Source organism: Triturus cristatus, chromosome 1_2, assembly GCF_964204655.1.
Source record: "Triturus cristatus chromosome 1_2, aTriCri1.1, whole genome shotgun sequence".
Lineage (NCBI taxonomy): Eukaryota > Metazoa > Chordata > Amphibia > Caudata > Salamandridae > Triturus > Triturus cristatus.
Window position 1 is genome coordinate 844,192,654 of NC_140580.1, and position 21,667 is coordinate 844,214,320.

The 21,667-nt window shown below is 46.9% G+C and overlaps 1 protein-coding gene across 4 annotated transcripts in view; it reads left to right on the top strand.

The window, feature by feature from the left end:
- RAP1GAP (RAP1 GTPase activating protein) overlaps nucleotides 1-21,667 on the top strand; it is a 1,002,066-nt gene that overhangs the window by 526,791 nt on the left and 453,608 nt on the right. The window contains exon 1 of one of the 4 annotated variants that reach the window (XM_085608999.1): nucleotides 19,344-19,630. The exons of 2 other annotated variants lie outside the window; for them this stretch is intronic. The gene's annotated coding sequence lies outside the window, so the exon portion shown is untranslated. Of the gene's footprint in view, nucleotides 1-19,343; nucleotides 19,631-21,667 lie in introns of those variants that run through there. One more of the 4 variants, XM_085608998.1, reaches the window with a different exon arrangement.

Sequence of the window (21,667 nt, forward strand, 5' to 3'; positions counted from 1 at the left end):
CACACACTGACTGCAGTGAACATCCTGCAGCCTCGCGCAGTAATTCATTTCTGCCACTTTGTGCCCCCGAGGTCAACAGCTGCTGGCCTTATTAGCCCTAATTCCTGTCCATGACAATGAAAAATCTTCAAGAGTGGACTCATAATCCGAAAAAAATGCCCCTCATTAGTGGAAAGTTGTAAAATAAAAAAAAGCATCTCAATAGAAAGTTAAAATATCCTCCGTGAAAACGAAGCTGCTCCCATGAAAAGTGAACCTACCTTCGTAGGAAAAGAAAGGCCCCTTCCTATGAAATAAAATAATCTCTTGAGCTTGTACAGTTGGCTCTATGGCAAAGCTATGACGTGTAACCCACGAGTGTAAAGGTGCTCCTTTTATCTAGGATAGTACGTACGCATCAGCTGTATAATGGTCTTTGACATCATTATGAACTCACACATATTCACACTGTGGCTTAGGTCCGTAGGACCCAAGACCCAAGTAGTAGAAGAAATACAACCTGGGGGGAACGGTGACAGTCGAGATTGCTGCTGCTGGCTTTCACACTTACTTTCACTTAGACTTAGTGAACGCAGCGCTGCCTGCCTGCTGAACTGTTCTTGGCTCACAGCGGGCGTGTCCGCAACGGTCTCTCTTCTTAACTATGGGACTTAGACCACGGGACCAGTAAGTTGAGTGTGGGACTGTGGGAGTCTGGGTCCTGACTCACTCGGGACACTGCTCTGTGTGTGTACTGCCCTAGGCTGCTGCGCAGCTACATAACCGATTAGGCCGCGGCGCCTGCCAGGCCCTGCCTCACCTGGTGCAGCTTAGGCTGCTGAGTGCGTTGCTTTATTTTAACTAATGATTAGGCCTAGGGGACGGTACCAGCAGTACCAGGCCCTGCCTTACCTGGTGTCTTCTCCTTAAGGCTCGCCTCAGGCCCTCAACGCGGCCAACGTTGTCCAGGTTGCCTTCGCACTGTCAGAGACTTTGAACGGCGGCGGCTGTTGAACCATGATGACTCGGTGCCGGTACTGCTGGGTGAGGTGCGGCCGTGTGGGTATGCTGGGAAGTGGCGAATGCGCGCGCAATCTGAAAAAAAATCTGCGCACGCTGCCGCGCACAGCCCCAACCCCCGCAGAAGAACAAAATCCAGCCCTGCCCTGCCCAACTCAGGAGTCCCGCCCACTGGGCCGGCAACACTGAGCAGCGGCCGCTGGGCCGCGACCGCTACTGCATTGAACAGGATTTGAGTCAGTGAGAAAGAATTTAACAGAATGGAAGTCAGAAACAACTAACATCAGCCATCAACAACACAACAGTACGTAACACAAGTCTGTAACAGTAATTAGCAGCACTTACGGTAGAGCAGCACTCACGCTGTGCCGCTAATTACTAGCAAATCAATTACGTTCACTAAATGCGTGTAGACCCGGCCCTGATAATTAAGTGCCGGTGCTAAGCACCGGCAAGCACCGGCACAAATTAAGCACTGATCTGTGCCCTTTTTTTCCTTCTGTGCCCCCTTGATCTGTGTCCGTTTTTCCTTCTGTGCCCCCGTGATCTGTGCCCGTTTTTCCTTTGGTGCCCCCGTGATCTGTGCCCGTTTGTCCTTTGGTGCCCCCGTGATCTGTGCCTGTTTTTTCCTTCTGTGCCCCCGTGATCTGCCCGTTTTTCCTTCTGTGCCCCATGATCTGTGCCCGTTTTTCCTTCTGTGCCACCGTGATCTATGCCTGTTTTTTCCTTCTGTGACCCCCGTAATTCTGTGCCCTTGCCCTCCGTTCACCACTCTCGTTCCCGCCGCTATGTCACCTTCGGCCCCGCCCCCCTGACTGTCCATTCGCTGCCCCTACCTCCCGCCTCCCAGCTGCTCCTCCCTCCCACCTCCCCATATATGGCGGCCACTGCGCGGTGAGGTGAGCGACCCTTGACCTTGTTAGGTAGGTCGCTCCCCCTCCGCACAGCACCGCCTGTGCGTCCTGTCCCTGCCCCAGCCCCAGCCCCAGCTGCCACTCCTGAGGTAAGTTGAGGCCCTCCTCCACCCGCAGGCTACCTCCTGCGCCTCATCCCTGGTTGCCAGTGGTAGTCCTTAGGTCTGTTCTATCGTTCACTGTTCTGCCCGTATCGTTTTCTATTTTTCTGTCTGTGACTGCTGTTGTCTGTCTTCCCCCTGTGCCTGTATTTTCTCCTGTACCCTTCTTTCCTTCTGTTCCCATCGTCACCCCCATGATCTGTGCCCTTTTTTCCTTCTGTGGTCTGTGCCCCGTGATCTGTGCCCATTTTTCCTTCTATGACCCCCGTAATCTGTGCCCGTCTATCCTTCTGTGCCCCCATGATCTGTGCCCTTTTTTCTTCTGTGCCCCCGTGATCTGTGCCCCCGTGATCTGTGCTCGTTTTTTTCCTTCTGTGCCCCTGTGATCTGTGCCCATTTTTTCTTCTGTGATCCCGTGATCTGTGCCTGTTTTTCCTTCTGTGCCCCTGTGATCTGTGCCTGTTTTTCCTTCTGTGCCCCCGTGATCTGTGCCCGTTTTTTCCTTCTGTGACCCCTGTGATTCTGTGTCCTTGCCCTCCGTGCCGTCCACCGCTCCCGTTCCTGCCACTGCGTCCCCTGCAGCCCCACCTACCTCCCGCCTCCCAGCTGCTCTTCCCTCCCACCTCCCCATATATGGTGGACCCCTGGCCCCCGCGAACGCCATGACGCCTACCTCTGCTACGACTCCAGCGCCCTCCACACACTCAACGCGGATGATCACGCACCTGCTGCCTGGCCGCCCCGAAGCGCACCCCAGGACCCTTCTACTGCCGGAACTGCAGCTTCACCAGCATGCGGCCCGCCAACCCACCTACCAAAGAACCCAACCACCTCAGATGCATCCTTCTCAACATCCGCTCCGCACGCAAACACGCCGTGGAAATCTGGGACCTACTGGACTCCAACACCCCAGACGTCGCCTTCCTGACGAAGACCTGGCTGAACCCCTCCTCGGCACCCGACATCGCCATAGCCAACCCGGAAGGCTATAAGATCACCCGCAGGGACCGCACCAATGGAGTAGGAGGAGGAATCACCATCGTCCACAGGAACTCTCTCAAAGTCTCAACCAACACCAACGACACCATCAGCACCGCCGAACACCTGCACTTCCAGATCCACACCGATCCCAACACCACCCTCAGAGGAACCCTCATCTACAGACCTCACGGACCACGAGCACAGTTCAGCGACTCCATCACCGACCCCGACAGCACACACGCCCTCGCCTCCACGGACTACATCCTCCTCGGGGACCTGAACTTCCACCTCGAGAACAACAACGACACCAACTCCTCCACCCTGATCGACAACCTCGCCAACCTCTGACTCAGACAACTCATCACTACACCCACCCACTCCGCCGGCCACACACTTGACCCCATCTTCTCCGCAAGCTCCCATGTTTCCTTCAACCACATCACCGAGCTCCACTGGACCGATCATCGCTGCATCCACTTCACCTTCCGGAAACCCACCACGCACCACCGCACCCAATAGATGCCGCGCCGCTGCTATAGCAAAGTCACCGAAGACCAGCTTTCCACCACCCTCGCCCGGAGCCCACCCGCAGATCCGACCAACCCCGACACCGCCGCTCGCAACCTCAAACAGTGGATCAACGACTGCACTAACACCCTCGCCCCCCTCAAGAAGCTCTCCAACACCCACACTAGCAAGAAAGCCAGCTGGTTCACCGAAGACCTCCAGGCCTCCAAGCGAACCTGCCGAAAACTCAAAAAAACTGGATCCGTGAACGAACACCGGAAAGCTACACAGCCTACAAGAACGCCACCCGCAGACACCACCACCTCATCAGATCCGCCAAAAAGACCTCCTTCAAAGACCGCGTAGACAACAACGCACACAACAGCAAAGAGCTCTTCAACATCGTGAAGGAACTCTCCAACCCCAGCTCCAACACCAACGACATCCCACCTTCACAAGACCTGTGCGACTCACTGGCCACCTTCTTCCATCGCAAGATCGCAGACATCCATGACAGCTTCAATGCCGTCACCACCCCGGCAACCACTGAGACCCCCGCTCCCACGACCACCACCCGCACCAACCGCCTGGTCGCCTGGACCACCATCAACGACTACGACACCATCAAGATCATGAACACCGTCCACTCCGGATCCCCGGAAGACCCCTGCCCACACCACATCTTCAACAAAGCCAGCAGCACCATCGCACCCCATCTCTGGAAAACCATCAACATCTCCTTCGAGACAGCGACCTTCCCGGAGAGCTGGAACCATGCAGAGATCAACGCCTTACTCAAGAAACCCAAGGCGGACCCCAAGGGCCTCAAGAACTTCTGACCCATCTCCCTGCTCCCGTTCCCGGAGAAGATCATCGAAAAGGCCGTCAACAAAAAACTGACCAGCTTCATCGAGGAGAACAGCATCCTGGACCCGTCCCAGTCTGGGCTCTGCAGCAACCACAGCACCGAAACTGCCCTCATCGCCGCCACCGATGACATCAGGACCCTGCTAGACAACGGAGAAACCGCGGCACTCATCCTCCTGGACCGGTCTGCCACCTCACACTATGAACACGCCTCTACGACACCGGAATCCAAGAGAAGGCCCTGGACTGCACCTCCTCCTTCCTCTCCGGTAGAACACAGAGCATCCACCTCCCCCCTTCCGCTCCGAAGCCACCAAGATCATCTGCGGCGTACCCCAAGGCTTATCCCTCAGCCCATCGTTGTTCAATGTCTACATGGCAACACTCACCCACATCGCAAGACGGCACGACCTCAACATAATCTCCTATGCTGACGACACCCACCTGATCCTCTCCTTCACCAAGGACCCCCACACTGCCAAAACCAACCTCCACAAAGGAATGAAGGCCATCGCCGACTGGATGAGAAACAGCCAACTGAAGCTGAACTCGGACAAGACGGAGGTCCTCATCCTCCGATCCACCCCCTCGGCCTGGGACGACTCCTGGTGGCCGACTGCACTAGGAACACCCCCAACACCCACCGACCATGCACACAACCTAGGGGTCATCCTCGACTCTACCCTCTCCATGACGAAGCAGGTCAACGCCGTCTCCTCCTCCTGCTTCAACACCCTCCACATGCTTTGCAGGATCTTCAAGTGGATCCCCACCGAAACAAGAAGGACGGTCACCCAGGCCCTCGTCAGCAGTAGACTGGACTACGGAAACGCACTCTACGCAGGAGCCCCGGCCAAACTCCTGAAACGGCTTCAACACATCCAGAACGCCTCTGCACGCCTGATACTCAACATCCCTCGCCGCAGTCACATCACACCCCACCTGAGAGACCTACACTGACTCTCTGTCAACAAGAGGATAACCTTCAAACTCCTCACCCACGCACACCACACAAGGCACTCCACAACACCGGACAAACGTACCTCAACAGCCGACTCAGCATCTACACCCCCTACCGCCACCTCCGCTCCGCAGACTGCGCCCTTGCCACTGTCCCCCGCATCCGAAGAGTGACCGGCGGCGGCAGATCATTCTCCCACCTCGCCGCCAAGACATGGAACACCCTCCCCATCCGCCTGCGGCAGACCGAAGACCTTCTGACCTTCAGAAGACTTCCCAAGACCTGGCTCTTCGAACAGTAGCAGCTTCCCCCCCCCCCCCCTCCCCCCAGCGCCTTCAGACCCTCGCGGGTATGTATTGGGCTTTACAAATGCCATGATTGATTGATATATATGGGTATATGTGTGTATTTTTTTTTGCACTGAAAAAAATAAAGGTTACCAGGACATTATAGTTAGGGTCAGATTTCACACACACAAAACCATAGAAATTCAGCAGTTCTTATTTTATTACAAATGTTGCAGTGATATTATCAATGATGTCATAAAAGATGTCATGACTGATGTGATTTGTGCGGTAATTAGCAGTGCCTGGTAAGAGCGCAAATTATAGTTACCTTAGGGCACGAGTTATAGTTTCCTACGTGGCTGTGTGTGGTAGAGCGTTGGCTGCAAACAATCACGCCCTGTATGGGCATAGTTCAACAAAGTGCCATGTGCGGAGGAAGGGGGGAAAGGCTCCAATACAGGATACATACAGTGGGGAGGTAGTGACAAGGAAAGCAAAAGTACACAATCCAAAATAATTCCCCTTCATACATGGCCACCTCATTATCCTATGTGGACCCACAACTCCTATTCGTTAGTCAGGCCCATAGGAGTTTTGGTGGACAACTCTACAATGTATCTGGATTCCAGACTTCGTAACTTTTTGATTGTTTCTACTGGGATTTAGGAGTGTTATATGGATTGTATGTCATCGATTGTATTTGATTGAGGCAGATGCTCGGCCAGACACTAGGAATTATGGTACTTTGAGTCTTTTGATCAGGTATTTATGTCTGTATTCGAGCACTCTGTCCATTTCGTTTAGATCCCTTCCTCCTTATTTATCCATTCTGTTGCCCTTATTTTTACACATTCGGATACTGAATTGTAATTTACATTAAATATGTTGTGAAGATGTTAGACTGATTACGCAATATGAGATTAATATTGGCGTACCTCTGTATTATGGATGTGATTTCACTTGGTATTAGAAAATAGCCGCCATATGAACTTACGAAATGCACTTTATTTTGAGTACATCTTCACTTTCTATGATTTCGAATATGTAACGTTCTTCCTGGATGTTTAAATATTGTTTGTTTTAGAGATAAAACTGACATTGAAAAAGGCGTTGTTGCCGAAACGCGACTGTTAGTACTTCGTGCTGTAGCCCATTAAACCTTATACTTATTTCCTTATGGAGTAACTCTGTGGTATTCTGCACGAGTGTGGAAGTTGAAAAGAGATTTCAAGCGACTCACCACCGCACTGAAGGGCACCCGGGACGCGAGGTGCGGCGTATGGTGAACTTTGTTTTGTACCATATATATGTAGATATATATGAAAGAATTCACCTCGTTTCTTCAAAAGATTGAATCGGCACTCCTGTGGATTTTTCACTGTGATTTATTGAACTGCGAGTGACACAAATATCCACGCGTTTCGGCTGCCAGACGCAGCCTTGTTCACGATGGTGAGCATCTAACATCTTTACATTTAAATATGCTTTTACATTTCTACAAACATAGAAATGGGACAGCTTCTGTCAATTGCACATATTGCTGAGTAAACATGGGTGCCATCATGGAACATGTCTTTAATAGGTCATTTTAATATCAGTTTAGTTAAAAATATAAATGAAAAGATTAAATGGTCCTTTGTATTCCTCTATTCAAAAAAAGAGAGGGACCACTTGACAACCAAAGGACTAGGGTTCAAACAGAAATTCTAAAGTGAGTTTCCTCTGGGAAAACTTAGAAAATAATTACACAATATTCTATCACAAACACAACTCCCATACATACCAACAACTCTTGCACATACAATCAAGGGTATCACTGTAGAATACCAGTGGTCTACGTGTTGGCACAGAAACTTACAATTAATGCACTGATATGTTGACTTTATTAAAATAGTACTACAAAGTTAAAAAGATTTCATCTGAAAAGGGTATGTGACACAAGTAACAAAGATTACACAAAAAAAATGATTCCATCAAAAACACAATCCGAGAGATAAAAAAGACATTCAATTTTTGTCATTGGATTCTACAACCGCTGCCAAAAACTGTACACAAATACCCCAATGTTTCAAAACTCATCAGCATTTAGGGTGAATTGAGAGCGTTGGGTTTGTGGTAGAGAGGCGTTGACGCGTTTCGAAGGTTTAATGATAGTTGGACCTTCTTTATCAAGACTACATATGATTGTACTCTCGGTAATTAAAACATCTATAGATCCTAGTTCTTTATAATCAAGGCACACGTTAACCACTATTAAGTTGGTCCAACTATTTCTTAGGCAGACCGAAATTTGTCTCTCCTATCACAAACTAGAGAGTGCTTCTTAATAAAAGCTATTATATATTCTGGCTGTGTTTCTTCATGCCAGTTCTGGAGTATTCTATACCAATCCTTGGTTGCCTAGGGTCTGCTGGTCAAGTCTGACCCTTGACCAGGCTCCCTTCTTGCACGGTAATTTCCTTTAAAAGGTCATGAAATCGAATTTTGTATACACTCGTTTCTTCTAAAGGTCCTGATTTTAATCTGGCCCATTTAAAACGCGTGTAGGGAGTCGGCGTGCTTTCTATTCTTCCGTTTCTGTACTTGTGGCTGAAAAACGCCGCTCATGTGTGACGGGAAGTTGGCCGCAGCTGTATAGTAATAAGAGATAATTGTAAAAAAAAAAAAAAAAATAGAAATTCACTGAAAAAAAACAAAGTTAAAGCAAAGTTAGGGTAGTAAGATTTTAACTTACATTTTTTTTAAACCTTAAAATTCCCTGGAAAAACCCCCCAAAGGTTAAGGTGGAGTTATACGTAGGTCTTCTACTAGTAACATAATGACTATTTTTATACTAAAGAAGGACTGAGATTCACCAGTTATACGTAACTCACATAAGTATAACTTGCATCGCTATGATGCACTGCTGATGACTGGTCACATTACATCACTGATGCCGTCTGAAATCTTTGGCGAACAAGTTATACTGCGATCAATTGACAAAACCAACGCTTCAAGTCCCAGAATGCACTGAAGTTGTAAATGTGGCCCAAGGCAGGAGCAACTGAGTCCCCGTAACCTGGAGTCATGCTGCGACCATGGAGGTGCGGTTTTAGAGCAGACTGTTCCTACTGCTTGAAATGCTGCAGTGTTGCATATGAGGATTTAAGTGCACTGGAAGAACTGTGGGGGTCTCAGTACTGAAATGCCAAAATACCCTACTAAAGATTAAGGTGGATTGAAAGAACTGACTGGGGTCTGTAACATCAGTAGGTTAAGAGCAGATGGTACTGAAGGTTAATGTTGTAATTGGCTCATTCTATGTTCCAAAATTGGCATAGCAGGGTCTTGGTGCTACATGCAACTATTTAACCTTAGGTGTATTGAACAGCTGTAGGTGGATCCCAGTACTAGAATAGCAGAAGTTGCTCTAGATTAGGATTGAGGTGCATCAGTCGAGTTATTGCGCTCTGTCTACTACTGGTCGGGATGGGGTGATGCCAAGTATGCCAAGTATTGTTGAAAATCATACATACGTAACTCTAAGTAGTAGAATTGCAGGGGTTGCAAGGGTACAAAACAGAGATGCATCAGTTATGTTATTGTCAGTGGCGGCTGGTAGGGAATTGTGACGGGGAGGGTTTGAATAAAAGACAAAGAAGACGTACCTGCTGGTCGCCTGTCACTAGCCGCCGACTCTCCTCCATCCTCGCTGTTTTCCAGCATTATAAGCTGCGTCATGATTGGTCTGAGTGCCGTGGTTCGGCACTCAGACAGGGAGTGGGAGCCTGTGCATGTTCTCCACCCAGGCTGGTTAATACAGCCAGTGAAGACCATGCTATGGGAGCATGACTGTTTGGCCGGCCCAAGATGGCCGGCCAAACTGTCATGCGCACTTATGGTGCACCAATCACTCCTTCTCCCTCTGACGTCACACAAGCCCAGCCCCACTCTAACGTGGCTGCAAGCTCCATACTAAAAATAAAATGATAATAACGTTCTGTTATTATCATTCTATTTTTCCTTTGCAATGCTCGGAGAGCAGTGGGGCAACGCTCCTCCGCCTTAGCAGAGGAGCCGCCACTGTTATAGTGCCTTTGTCCATTTTTAGAATGGACTCCTGAATGGTGTCATGCCTAGAGTGTTTGAAAGAGCTGCAGCACTTCCCAGTACTGTAACAGAGGGGAGTACTGCAGGACAGATAGAAAGGGTTGATTTGAGTTGTGTCGTCTATTACTAGGATGAATTTGGCAATGTTTATGTGGATCCAGGTATTGAAATACCAGCCTGTGTCAAATCTGACTTGAGACACATTGGCATAGGTGCTATGCCTGAGTTTCTGGTCTGGAATAGCAGGTGAAACTGCTAGTTATAGCAAGTCCTGTCAAAGAGCTTTGTTTTGTCAAAGTGCTCAGATTGTAATGGAGTTGATCAGTCTGGGTTGATGTTGGTAGAGTTGTGTGATCCCAGTGCAAAGATTGTGACACTCAACTATGAATCACCATGCAAATTCACCATTTTCCTGGTATCAGCATCAGCCTACAATTAGGGTGACCAGGCGTCCCGGATTTGCCAGGTCGGACACTGCCTGACTGGGAACCGAAACTGGCCCTGGCAAACTGCTCGGCCGGCCTCCGGAGGGGGGGAGGGGTTGCGGCCGAGCTGTTTGCAAGGGTCGGTTTCGGACGATTTTGTTACAGGAGCTGATATTGCAGGTCCCAGGTTACAAAAACGGTCCCCAGGGGCCCAAAACCAGTCCCCAACCTGGTGGCCCACCAGGGAAACGCCTGATGCCCGCTACGGCCAGTCCGGCCCTGAGGATGGTCCCGGTTTTTTTACCAGCTGTCCCGGCAGATTTCAGGAAATTTAGCTCATGTCCCAGTTTTTAGAGAGGGTCGACTGAAAACGGCGTGAGTTGCTTTTTTATGTTTTACAAAGCAGGGATAGTTAGCAGGTGTATCAAGAAAGCAATTTAATTAACAGGCAAGCTACTGGGTTTAAAAAAATGCATTTTATGTATGTTCTTACTGCCTGTTTGGTAATTCTTTGCTGAGGAGCACTGTCATTCTGTGCGCTCCCTTGAATTAAAATGGTAGTCCTTCTTCTATTTTTGCGAAATGTCCCAGTTTTTGCCTTTAAAATTCTGGACACCATACCTACAATGGGCTAAATAAGAAGATGAGCTGTAGGTGGTAGCTATGCAGTAATCCAAGGGATGCTCTGAAATTACCAGTGTAAGCGCAAATCACAGGCAATTTGCCTAAGATCTTTTTTGGTTGACTGCCATAAGTAAATACGATTTTGGCCTATCAAATGACTGTGTTCTGATTCCTTGAAAGATGGCCAGTCAGATTGCTGAAAGAATAACAAGTTGTTTGGCCACCCTTTCAAACAACCAGAATAGGTACCTGTAGTTAAGAGTGTTCTGATTGGTTGCTGGTATTGATTTAGGCAGCCCACACCTCCCAGTTGCAGTCCAAGAAGACATGGGCAGCCAGATCTTAGATGTTTTTCTGTATTTAGATGTGAAATCCATACGCTTCTATAGTTTGCCTGTGGAGCACATTTTTTTTACCTTCATTTCACCACGAAGATGGAACTGAAATAAGATGATTTCTCATGTTATGCTTGCTTTGCCATTTTTTTCAATCGATCCCTCATTAAAATGGCCTCACCAAACGATATTCCCGGGCCCCACAAAAACCTGCAATACTTCCAGCTGATGCAGCAGGGCAAGTCTTGAAAGACCCCAAAGCATTGACCTGAACAGGGGTGTACTTGGTCTGGGGATTCACTCGAAGTGTCTGTGCCTCCTGTAGACCTCCATGAGTCCTGTGGCAGCCTCGGAGTTGTTGAACACCCCTCAACCTCCATTAGAACTGTCGCCTATCTGGCCTCGAAATACTGGAACACCCTGCCGGAGGACTTGCGCAAATGCCCCAGTCTTTTCAGCTTCAGGAAACTCCTGAAAACGGAATTATTCAGGGCTTAATCCGTGACCGCCCGTGTCTGTCTGACTTCCTCTCTATGATAGCGTGGATATACCCCTTCGGGGGTGGGGTGATTCCTGCGCTTTACAAATCCATTACTTACTTACTTAGCAGTCTGAGCTAGAGCTGGTAGCATTGTCCTTTCCACACATCCTGCACAGCTTGGAGTCCAGTCCTGGTGCTTGCAGCCCTAAGCCCTCCTGACCAGTGGTCGAAGTGGGGGAACCAAAGTAGCGGAACTGTGTGCGGAGAATCAGTGGGCGGGAATAACCCAAGGATTGGATCAGTGGGCGGAGCCAGAGGTGTGGCCAGAATGCGCAAACATCCCAATTTTTAGTATTTGTTTGGCATTTCACTGCCCAGTTTAATCAACCAATGGATACACATGATTATTTAAGGTTATAATGAGTGATTGACATATTAAAACACATTCACAAACTGGGATATGCTTCTAATCACAGAATGTCCCAGATACGATAAAATGTGGAAGCACAACCAATTTGTTGCCGAGCCATGGAGTTTGTCATCAGCACTTCCCCCTTTTTCCACAACAGCAGTTCAAACATAAATGGCAAAATATCCTAGTTTGCAAATATTTTCTATATATTTATGGCTCTGCCATATTTGCCTCATAATGCAAGATCTGCTTCATGATCTGACCATTTAAACTAATAAATTGTTTATAGCTCAAATGTATCAAAAGTTAATAACAAATGTGACTTCTTTTGCTGCGGAGTGGATGGCTTATTGCAAAGGTTGACTGATCATCTTTCTCACTGTTGCATTTGAATGTTACACTGGTACTAATGGGGGACAATCTTTCCAGAGACTGTTAGCATGTGTACACATGTCAAAGTAATAAAATATAAGAAAATATACTGCATTACGCTGCAGCCTGTTTTTTAATGTATAATTTAGTCAACACTGTAGCATGCGTATAGTTTAATAGTGATTGGTCTGGAGAAACACAAACTCAGAATTTAAAACGTAATACCATGGTTGGGGGTTCTCTTTAATACTCAGATTTGATTTCTGTCCAAAAGAACACTTTTTGCAACATTAGGATAATCAAAGACTGGGGGTAAAAACATAAGGCTCTAATTTATACCTTGCAGTTTGTATGCAGCTCTTAAATGAAAGTTAATAGCTTACTGTTCTATGTTTGGATTTTAACTTATAAACTGCAAGTAACAGAAGGATCTCTCTGACAAAAGCAGCAACCCACTGACCTATTTACATGATGTGCACTTTGTGATCTGCATGGTGCATGTTCTTCGCAGCAGGCACATTAACGCTCTGAGCTACCTTTCCATGAATCAAAACTTCCACTAGACAAAATGATCTCTCTCTAGGAAGAACATTAAACACCAGAGTCATCATAACATTTTTATTGTTGTCGAAAATTGCTGGAGGCCAGGAAGGAGGCAGCAAGCGCTTTTAAAACCTTAATATACTTGCAAACATAATGCCTCCACCCAAAGTCAGCACTCGGTGCGCTCACACCAGTTGCACTGCCCTACAGCTGGCCCTTCTCAAGGGTCCTGTGACCACAGTGACAGAGTCACTGTTGTTCTAGGCTGTGCTGCTTCTTAGGCCAGCCCGCAAGACTGGAGGTGAACTTCAGTATGGGTTGTGGTGGACAAACCTTGAAGGTTAACCCACACTTGCCACTACTAGGGTCCACCTGCTGGTGCTAAGACACCAGGGCTTCTAAGCTCTTGCGCAGCATTCTAAGGTCTAGCATGGGATTGTGCTCTCTCAAGAGAGTGGTCTGGTGGACTGGTTATTAAGGCTGAACCTGGTTCCCCAGTTCCAAATTCAGCAGTTCTGGCCATAGTGCCACATCCTCTCCCCCACTGAACACCATACTGCCCCACTGAGAAAAACTCACACTGCCTTCAACTACAACCCAATTGCTGCCGGCTATAAACACCTGGATGCGGCTCAATTTAAATGACGCACTAAACAAGAGCAAATTGCACCCTACAAAAAAAAGTAACAACATCCTGGAAAAAGCAAACACTCATAGGGAACTCAAAATTTAGCAAACCATGTGAAATGTAAGCAGGAACAACATCGTTACCTTATCGCTTTTACACTCACTATTCAGAAATGAGTGAGTGCTTTTGCCTGAAAAGTTAAGGACATGACTACAGGACCCTGAATGGACCCATTTCGATGTCCATTGCTTATATCCTTACAAAAAGTAAGCAGTATGGTAAAAAGACCACATCCCTGGACGCAGAGCCGCAGTACACATTTTGTTTTCCAATCCACACTTTGCAGTACCTCCAGGATTGGTGCACTAGTTGCAAGCCCAGGGAAAACAAAGACAAGAAAACAAAAATAGCGCTTCACTGACAAACTCTGTAAAAGTGGCGCCAATGTGTTTGGGAGTGAATAAAATCAATCTGGGCAGTTTGCTACCACTCTGTCTTACTTTATTTAGTTATTTTTCATATTTTTAACCTTTAATTCCAGATGTTGCACTTTGGAATTAAAATGTCAGAAAATACGACATTTCCAGCAAAAATGTTTTTCTTTTTTGGATCCATTTCACAAGGGAGCAGATAAAAGAAAGGAGAGAAAAGAGTGTGAGAACCCTGTCGTGAAGTCACGGTTTGTTTTCAGTAAGAGAAGAACTGCTAGACAGAAAGAGAGGGAAGAAGGAAAGAGTGGGGTGGGGGCAGCTGGAGCGGCAGAGCAGAAGTGGACACTGTATTTTTCTTCTCTGGACAAGAAGGAAAAGACAGAGTCCTGTTACTTCTCTGCCGCCCGTCCTCGAACGCCAGGAACGCCCAGCTTTATTTATAGGTGATGGTGATTTCTTGCATCCAGGGATGCATTTTCAAAATAAAAAAGTTGGGGAACGGAATCCTTGGAATTGAAGAAGTAGGGGCACGTCGTGCCCTGCCGATCCCGCCCACTTCGACCACTGCTCCTGACCCACCTCCCTGATTGTCACTGGTAGTAAACGTGTGTCAAGGGAAGGGGACCACCATAAGTCGCACATTTCTTGCTAGACATCTTAGGGACCCTACCACCAGGGCTTTAAGTGGGCCGGGTCTCACCGGGTCTGAGCACCGGCAGTTTTTTAAAGGGGGCCTCGAAACGGGTCTCTATCGGGCTCTGTTTTGAACCCTGGCACAGGCGGTCCGTTTTTTTTCCGGACTGTAGTGACAGCAGTTTGCCGTCACTACGGTCCGGAAAAAAATGCCAGGGCACAAAACAGAGACTGACAGAGACCCGTTTTCGAGAGATCAGGCACATGGATGTGCGCCGCTCACCCTGCTCACTTCTCACCAGTGGAGAAGTCACGGCATGACGTCATGCCAGGTGAGCGTTGTAGGGGAAGGGAAATCCTTTAGAGTCATTTTCTTCCTGGATTTCCCTTCTCTTTTTAAAACTCAGTAGCAGCAGCATATTCGTGGTGTCACCAGGGCTTTAAGTAGAAACGTTTTCAATATTATATACAAGCCATAGTTTCTGCTTATTTATCTTATGCAACTAACAACCATTGACAAAGCCAATAGTCCTGACTTGTTGTAGGTATGATGTTACTTGTTTCACATATCTGGATGCAATGACAGAAACAGCAAAATACAATTCGGGCGGCACACTACGCTAAACACAGATTTTTAGCGTACATGTTTTAAAGCCACGCCCTTAATTACATTGGCCACGCCCCTTTGAGAGACCCCCCCAGTTTTTTCATCCCACTTAAAGCCCTGCCTACCACCACTCGCATTATTAGCTAGCGGGCAAATGACTTTTGCAGTCAGATAAAACAAAGAGCAAAAGACAATCCAGGACAGGCCCTGGTTGGATTTTTACCTTGTGGCGGAGGAGGGGCGCGGCTCATGCAGTGACTGGAGCTACTTTTTCGTGTTCTCAACATGAATCGCTGACGTACTGATGGTGACTTCATTGAGGTGACTCTTCCCGCCCAAAATCAGCTGTTTAGAAGAATTCCAGATGAAATAAGCGTGTGGTGACGCGTGCAGAATAAGAAAGGACACCTTGCAAGCAGCTAAGGGTGGTGGTCCTCTTTATTTCACATGTCCAGTTGTTGGAATGATGACGTAGGATTGTGGGTGGAAAAGCGAAACAATGAGAATTGAAAGCTGACACGTGTTTCGCGTGGGAGACATAAACCCTGGTGCAGTTCAAAACAAAACTCTTGTCAGGTGATTTCATTAGTATAGTGTCAATCATAGTCTCATGCGAAAATAGAGAAGACAGAGCACGGGGTCACCATCCTGTGCCCCGGAAAATGTCACTTTGGTCTCGTCCTAATATAGTGTGAGCACATTACATTCCGTCCAGAGCACATTCTGTGACATTGCTAACATTATAAACACGCTATTTTGTCATTTTGCCACACATTGGTACAAAAAGCATCGTAAACTTTGAAAAATACATAGGTTCGTAAGAAAGAGAAGTACACATGCTCTACGTGCCCTATCGAAGATATTATATGAGTTTATCTTGCAAGGAGGCACAGGAACCACATTTTCTGAACACTGCCACGTGTAATTCCTTGAGTAAAATAACTTAATAAAATGTGGAATGGTGCAGTCCGCAGAAAACAACACTTCATGTAATGTAAGGTTTGCCTCTTTTATTCTGTGAGTCCCAGTTGTATTGAAGAAGCGTCCACCGTTTTGGTTTTTCTCTGTGCCCACAATGCGGGCCTCTAGAAGCCCCTAATTTCAGAAAGAAACATGGATGCAGAACAGAATTTTATTTTGCTTATAAACAAAATAAGTGTGTCGCTAAGAGCCACTGTAACAGTGAAGACATCAGACCTTAAAAAGAGGTGTGTATGTTTGGGTTTTTCGGTGCCCTCTTGAAATAACTGCTGTTTTGAGAGCAGTGTCTGTGGTGTATGGTGCATATACACAAATAGCAAAGCAAGGGTTTTCAGGCCAAAGAAGCAGTTTACACTATCTTGGGGGGGCATTTTCAATAAATCGGGGCCTTGTCGCATGATGCAGTCGAAAAAATGTGCCCAGTCCATCAAATGAGGATATTAAAGATATCTGGCAAAAGTTTTCTGCAAATTTGTACCTGCCTAAATTGAATAAAACAATCAACAACTGAAAGGGGACCAGTTAACTTTTCCAAAGAGTCTGACACTGTTCTGCACCATGCATGGGAAGTTGTATAATGACTTTTGATCCGTTTAAGCTACAAACACATTTTGCAATCTGCAAATATTGGAAAGCATGGAAGAATGTGTGGCAAATTTGATAGTGCCAGCGAAAGTGAGATAAATGTTGCCACATTGCCCGCCTTCACCGAAGGTGACGTTTCAGCGCCTGCCCGGGCAGCAAGGATGGTTTCAAGCTGTAAGCTATCCCTTGTCAAGGTGCACGGTGAGATGGAGGGAGCGGGTAATGACGCATGGAGGTTGGAGGCTGGGGAGGCTTACAGGGTTAGTATGAGTGGCCAGCGCGTAGGGGACGATGCCGGAAGAAACAGTAGCGTAGCCAGTGTGTCATGTGCCCTAGTGCAAGGAAGGAAATTGACCCTCCGGCTGCTGTGAACATGAAATACAGCAATAATCGGAGTTCAGTGGGCCCCTCAGACCTCTTGGGCCCAGTACCACTGCACCTTCTGCACTAATGGAAGCTATGCCACTGAGAGGCAGGGGTACGATAGTTTGAGTCGGGAGCTACGATTTGCCAATAGGCAGAGTGGTGATTCAGAACGGGGAGGGCAACAGCTGAGCACAGCAAGTCCACTGCTGCATATTGCAAAATGAGTGGTTGAGAGACTTTGTTCACATTGTAATTCACCCCTGAGCAGACTCTTTTGCACCCTAACAGACAAGTCTCACTCCACTCATTAACTCATAACTGCCACACAGTGGCATCTCTTACAGCTTATACTTGGCGCACAGTCAGGGCCACTGGAATTATGTGATTCTGCGGCCCAGGCGTTTTTCACATAGTTATAGATTTGCCGCATTTGCCACATAATCCATCACCTGCTGCATAATCTGCACATTTTAACACAAAAAATGTTTTTGTTTGTAGATGAAATGATTAAAAAGTTACAAAAAATGTAGCAATGTGTTGCCACACAGTGGAAGGCTGTTGGCAAAGGTTAACTAGTCACTTTTCTGCAATATTAGGGTGTTAAACTGGTTGTAATGAGGTGCAACTAACTCCCAGACATTGTTAACAAGTGTAAAAAAACACAAAAATAGTGAAGTTTTACTGTGACAAATGTGCCGCACAATTTGCAACTTCTTGCCGGATAATTCATTCACCCTGCCACATAATTTGACCTTCTCCTGATGCATAATTCCAGTAGCCCAGCGCACAGTGGTATTTTACTATAAGAGACAGCACCATCTGCACCTGTAACATTTGCAAAAGCAGTGGCTTATCTTGCACCGTGAGACACGTGGCCCTCCACCTATTACTATACAACCAGGGCCACTGGAATGATGGGAATTTGTAGCTGCGGCATTTTCCACATAATTGAGGATCTGCCACATATTCCACACAGTCCATCATCTGCTACATAATCTGCAGATTTTAACAAAAAATGACTTCGAGCTCAAACTAGTCTAATTTTACAAAAAACACAGCAACACCTATTGCTGCACAGTAGAAAGCGCTTTGCAGAGTTTGACTGCTCACCTATTTGTTGCTTATTGTTGTATTTGGGTGTTAAATGGTTCTAATGGGATGAAACTTTTGCAGACAGTGGACAGCTGCACATCTGCACCATGAGCCAGATGCCCTTACATTTATTGTTTTATATCCAGGCCCACTGGAATTCTAAAATTTTGCAGCCACGCATTTTCTGCATATTTGTGGATTTGCCACATAACCCTTGATCTGCAGCATAATCTGCAGATTTTAAGAATTAATGTTGTTTCTAGCTCATATGGATCAAAAATACCAAAAGATGCAGTGACACGTTGCTGAGCAGTGGCAGGCCCTTTTGAGTGTTAAATCTGTACAAATGGGGTGAAATCTTTGTCCAGACAGTATTAACTAAATATTGTAGTAATACTGTCAAAAAATTAACTATCTGTATCTAGCTAGGTACACCACATTATTCTCTCGTTTTCTTGCTGCATAATTTAGCCAACTCTGCCGCATTATTTGGACTTCCCCTGCCGCATAATTCCAGCGACCCTGCATTTAACTGGCACCCAATGTCAGCTCTCAAACGAGGAATTTACCCTGCACCTGTTTCACCACTGGGCTAAATGAAAGCCCTTATGCACCGATATAACTGCCTCAAACACGTTTGAAGTAATGCTTTGATTATGATGAGGGGTTGGACCCAAAGATCAGAAACTGAGCTTCCGGCAGAATCCAGCTGACTCTGGTGTGTGTTTTTTTTTGTCGCGCGCGCGCACAAAACAAATGGTGATTTTTTGTTTTGGATTTTTTTTAAGAAAGGGTACCATTTGACACTGCACCCAAACAACAAAACTTGGGCTCTTGATATGGGGGGTGTGGGAATATGGGGCTAATTTATTTATACTTCTCTGGGGTGCGTTCTTTGAGCCTGTTCAATATTTTTTTGTTCATGCTTTTGTCAAGGGAAGTCCGCTTCCCATCGCACCCCCAAAATGTATGCCCCCACCTGGCGTGGCTCAGTGTGTACAGCTCCAGTGCTTGCAGAATCGCTAATCCGGTTGCCAGGGCGACGGCTGCTGCTGGAGGGAGGGGACGGCAGGGGATAGCGAGCGAGTTGTATAATTACGGCACAGAGCGTAATGAATACAAACCCGGTGATTAAACCATCCCGCGACAGCGGGCAGAACTCTCAGACGGAGCCGGGGAGAGCCGGCGAACGGGAGAAGGGTGGTGCGGCGGCTGGCCAGGGGTACGGGCCGGGGCGTCTGTGGCTGCGCCGGGATCCTGCAGAGGACGCAGGGGATTGGTGGAGCCTCCGGCACAGATTGCGGGATACTGTATCCCGGTTCGCGGGCCCAGAGGGAGGCGGCGGGCCTCCTCCCGCTGTGTCTGACACATCCCGAAGTAAGTGACTGACTGCGGCGTGGAGACTGTAGGTAAGCGGCGGGCGGCACATTGGATGACAGTAGCCAATGTCATTGTTTTGGCAAGTCAGAAAAGTGGTCCAAATAAATTCTCAAAAGCATGCAGTAGGAGCTAAGGGGTAAAATCGTTTCGACCAATTAATGAGGCTATGCTGCTCTGGTCACACTGGTGCGCTGCTTTGTCCTTGCAGTTAGCTCTGTGGGTTGAGTGACTGTTGCAAAAGTCATTCTTCAATTTGCAATCACATGTTCATGCCACAGCATAACCAACCGACCTTACAGCTTTCCTGGTGTGGGGAAATAATACCATATTTTATGAAAAACAAAAACGCTGCTGTTTGTGATGTGAGTTATGCGGCATGTGTATACGTAAGATGCTCGTTGTTCGGTATAAAAATGTCTACTGGAAACCTGGGTGTAAAGCAACGGAGTGCGGTGCAAGAGGAAGAAAGGGCCATTCTCTGGACAATTGAGGGGGATGGCCCCTCAGCTGTCACCCAAACAAAGACCCCAGTGGTTGGTCTTGTTTCTAATAGTCTTCTGCAACGATGTTGTGGCGCTTTTATTAAATAAATAAATAACTCTAATGCGCCGTTTCCCGTGCTAAACTGTTTCCTGGAGTTTTAATCCTGCTGCGTTAGAGAGGCAGACACTTTGCAGTATCGTTTTCTATTTATTTAACATTTATTTTTTGTGGTTTGCTGAAAAAACATCGCTCATAGAACGTATTTGTCCGTGCTCAAGTTGGGGTCTGCTTGCAGAAAAATGCGAAGTGCATGAGAGAAGCAGAAGCAGGGAATAGTAATGATTACTTGTTTTCAGATAGCGCTTCATGCTGCGCTTCTGCTATGTCTAAGCGCTGTACATATCAGTTGTTCTTCTTACTCAATGTAATGCTACTCTATTTAATGATTTCGGAAGGATGAACGGCTGAGTTAGTCTTGCCGGGGCTGTAACTCATGACCAGCAGATCATTACATTTCTCAGAAGCAAGTGTTTACCTCACACCCTGATGACCCTGTATAACCAGTGCTTAATTTGAGCCGGTGGTTTCAGGTGGGGTCCCCCGGCGCTCATCTTTCTGGGACCGGTACTTCTTTTTAATCATCAGAATTTGAACCACAGCAAGAGCGAGGAAAGCAGGAAAGAGGGGAGGATGGAGGAATGGAAGAAAAGGATAGAAAAACACTGGCAACAGGAGAAAGCAGAGATGGCAAAGAGTGTGATATAAAGGCAGGAGAGCGTAGTGCGGGATGAAAGAGGCATGAGGTGAGCTAAAGACTAGATAACCTTAGTATTCGGCAACCCAGACATTTGGCACAGGGGAGGGGCTTCTTAGAAAAATGTGTGCCCTGACACCTATTCTTTGACAAATGAAGCACTGTATATACTGGCTGGAAAAACATTACTGTTGGAGACAAAGCGTACACTTTTAATTTCGTTTGTTTTTTTTTACGGCTAATTTTCATGATTTCCTGACCACCTGCATGATTCCCGTAGAGAAGAGGGACTTTCTTTGCAGAATGAAACACAGAAAGAGTGTATGGGTCATTTGATTGTAACTTGGAAGTGTCAGTCAGTCAGTCAAAATAGTCTTTATTCGATTCACATCATAAAAGACATTCTACACATATAAAATTTCGACTACAGTACAATTCATATACAATACAAAACAGACTCTAAAACCTTTAAAATATTACATAAAATAATACATTAAAAATAATCACTGCAAGTTAAAAAAATCCAATAAAGTGCAAATAGGGACGCGCCTTTTAGCCCAGGGACCAAAGAGAATACTAGTTTATGACAGCTAACAACGCAGTTCACGATTTAAGTTTCCTAGCCCTAAGGATCCATGCCCAACTGATACATTTTGCAACACCAATTACTATAGGTTTTGAGGTATCTGTTTTCAAGATTCTACTAGCAACCTGTGCAGAGCGGGTACTCATTAATCTGCAGGCAGGTCGAAGCCAGATACGTCTAGGGAGGTGGTAAATTGGGCAACAAAAAAGGAAGTGATCCATAGTTTCCGTCATGTCTGGACAA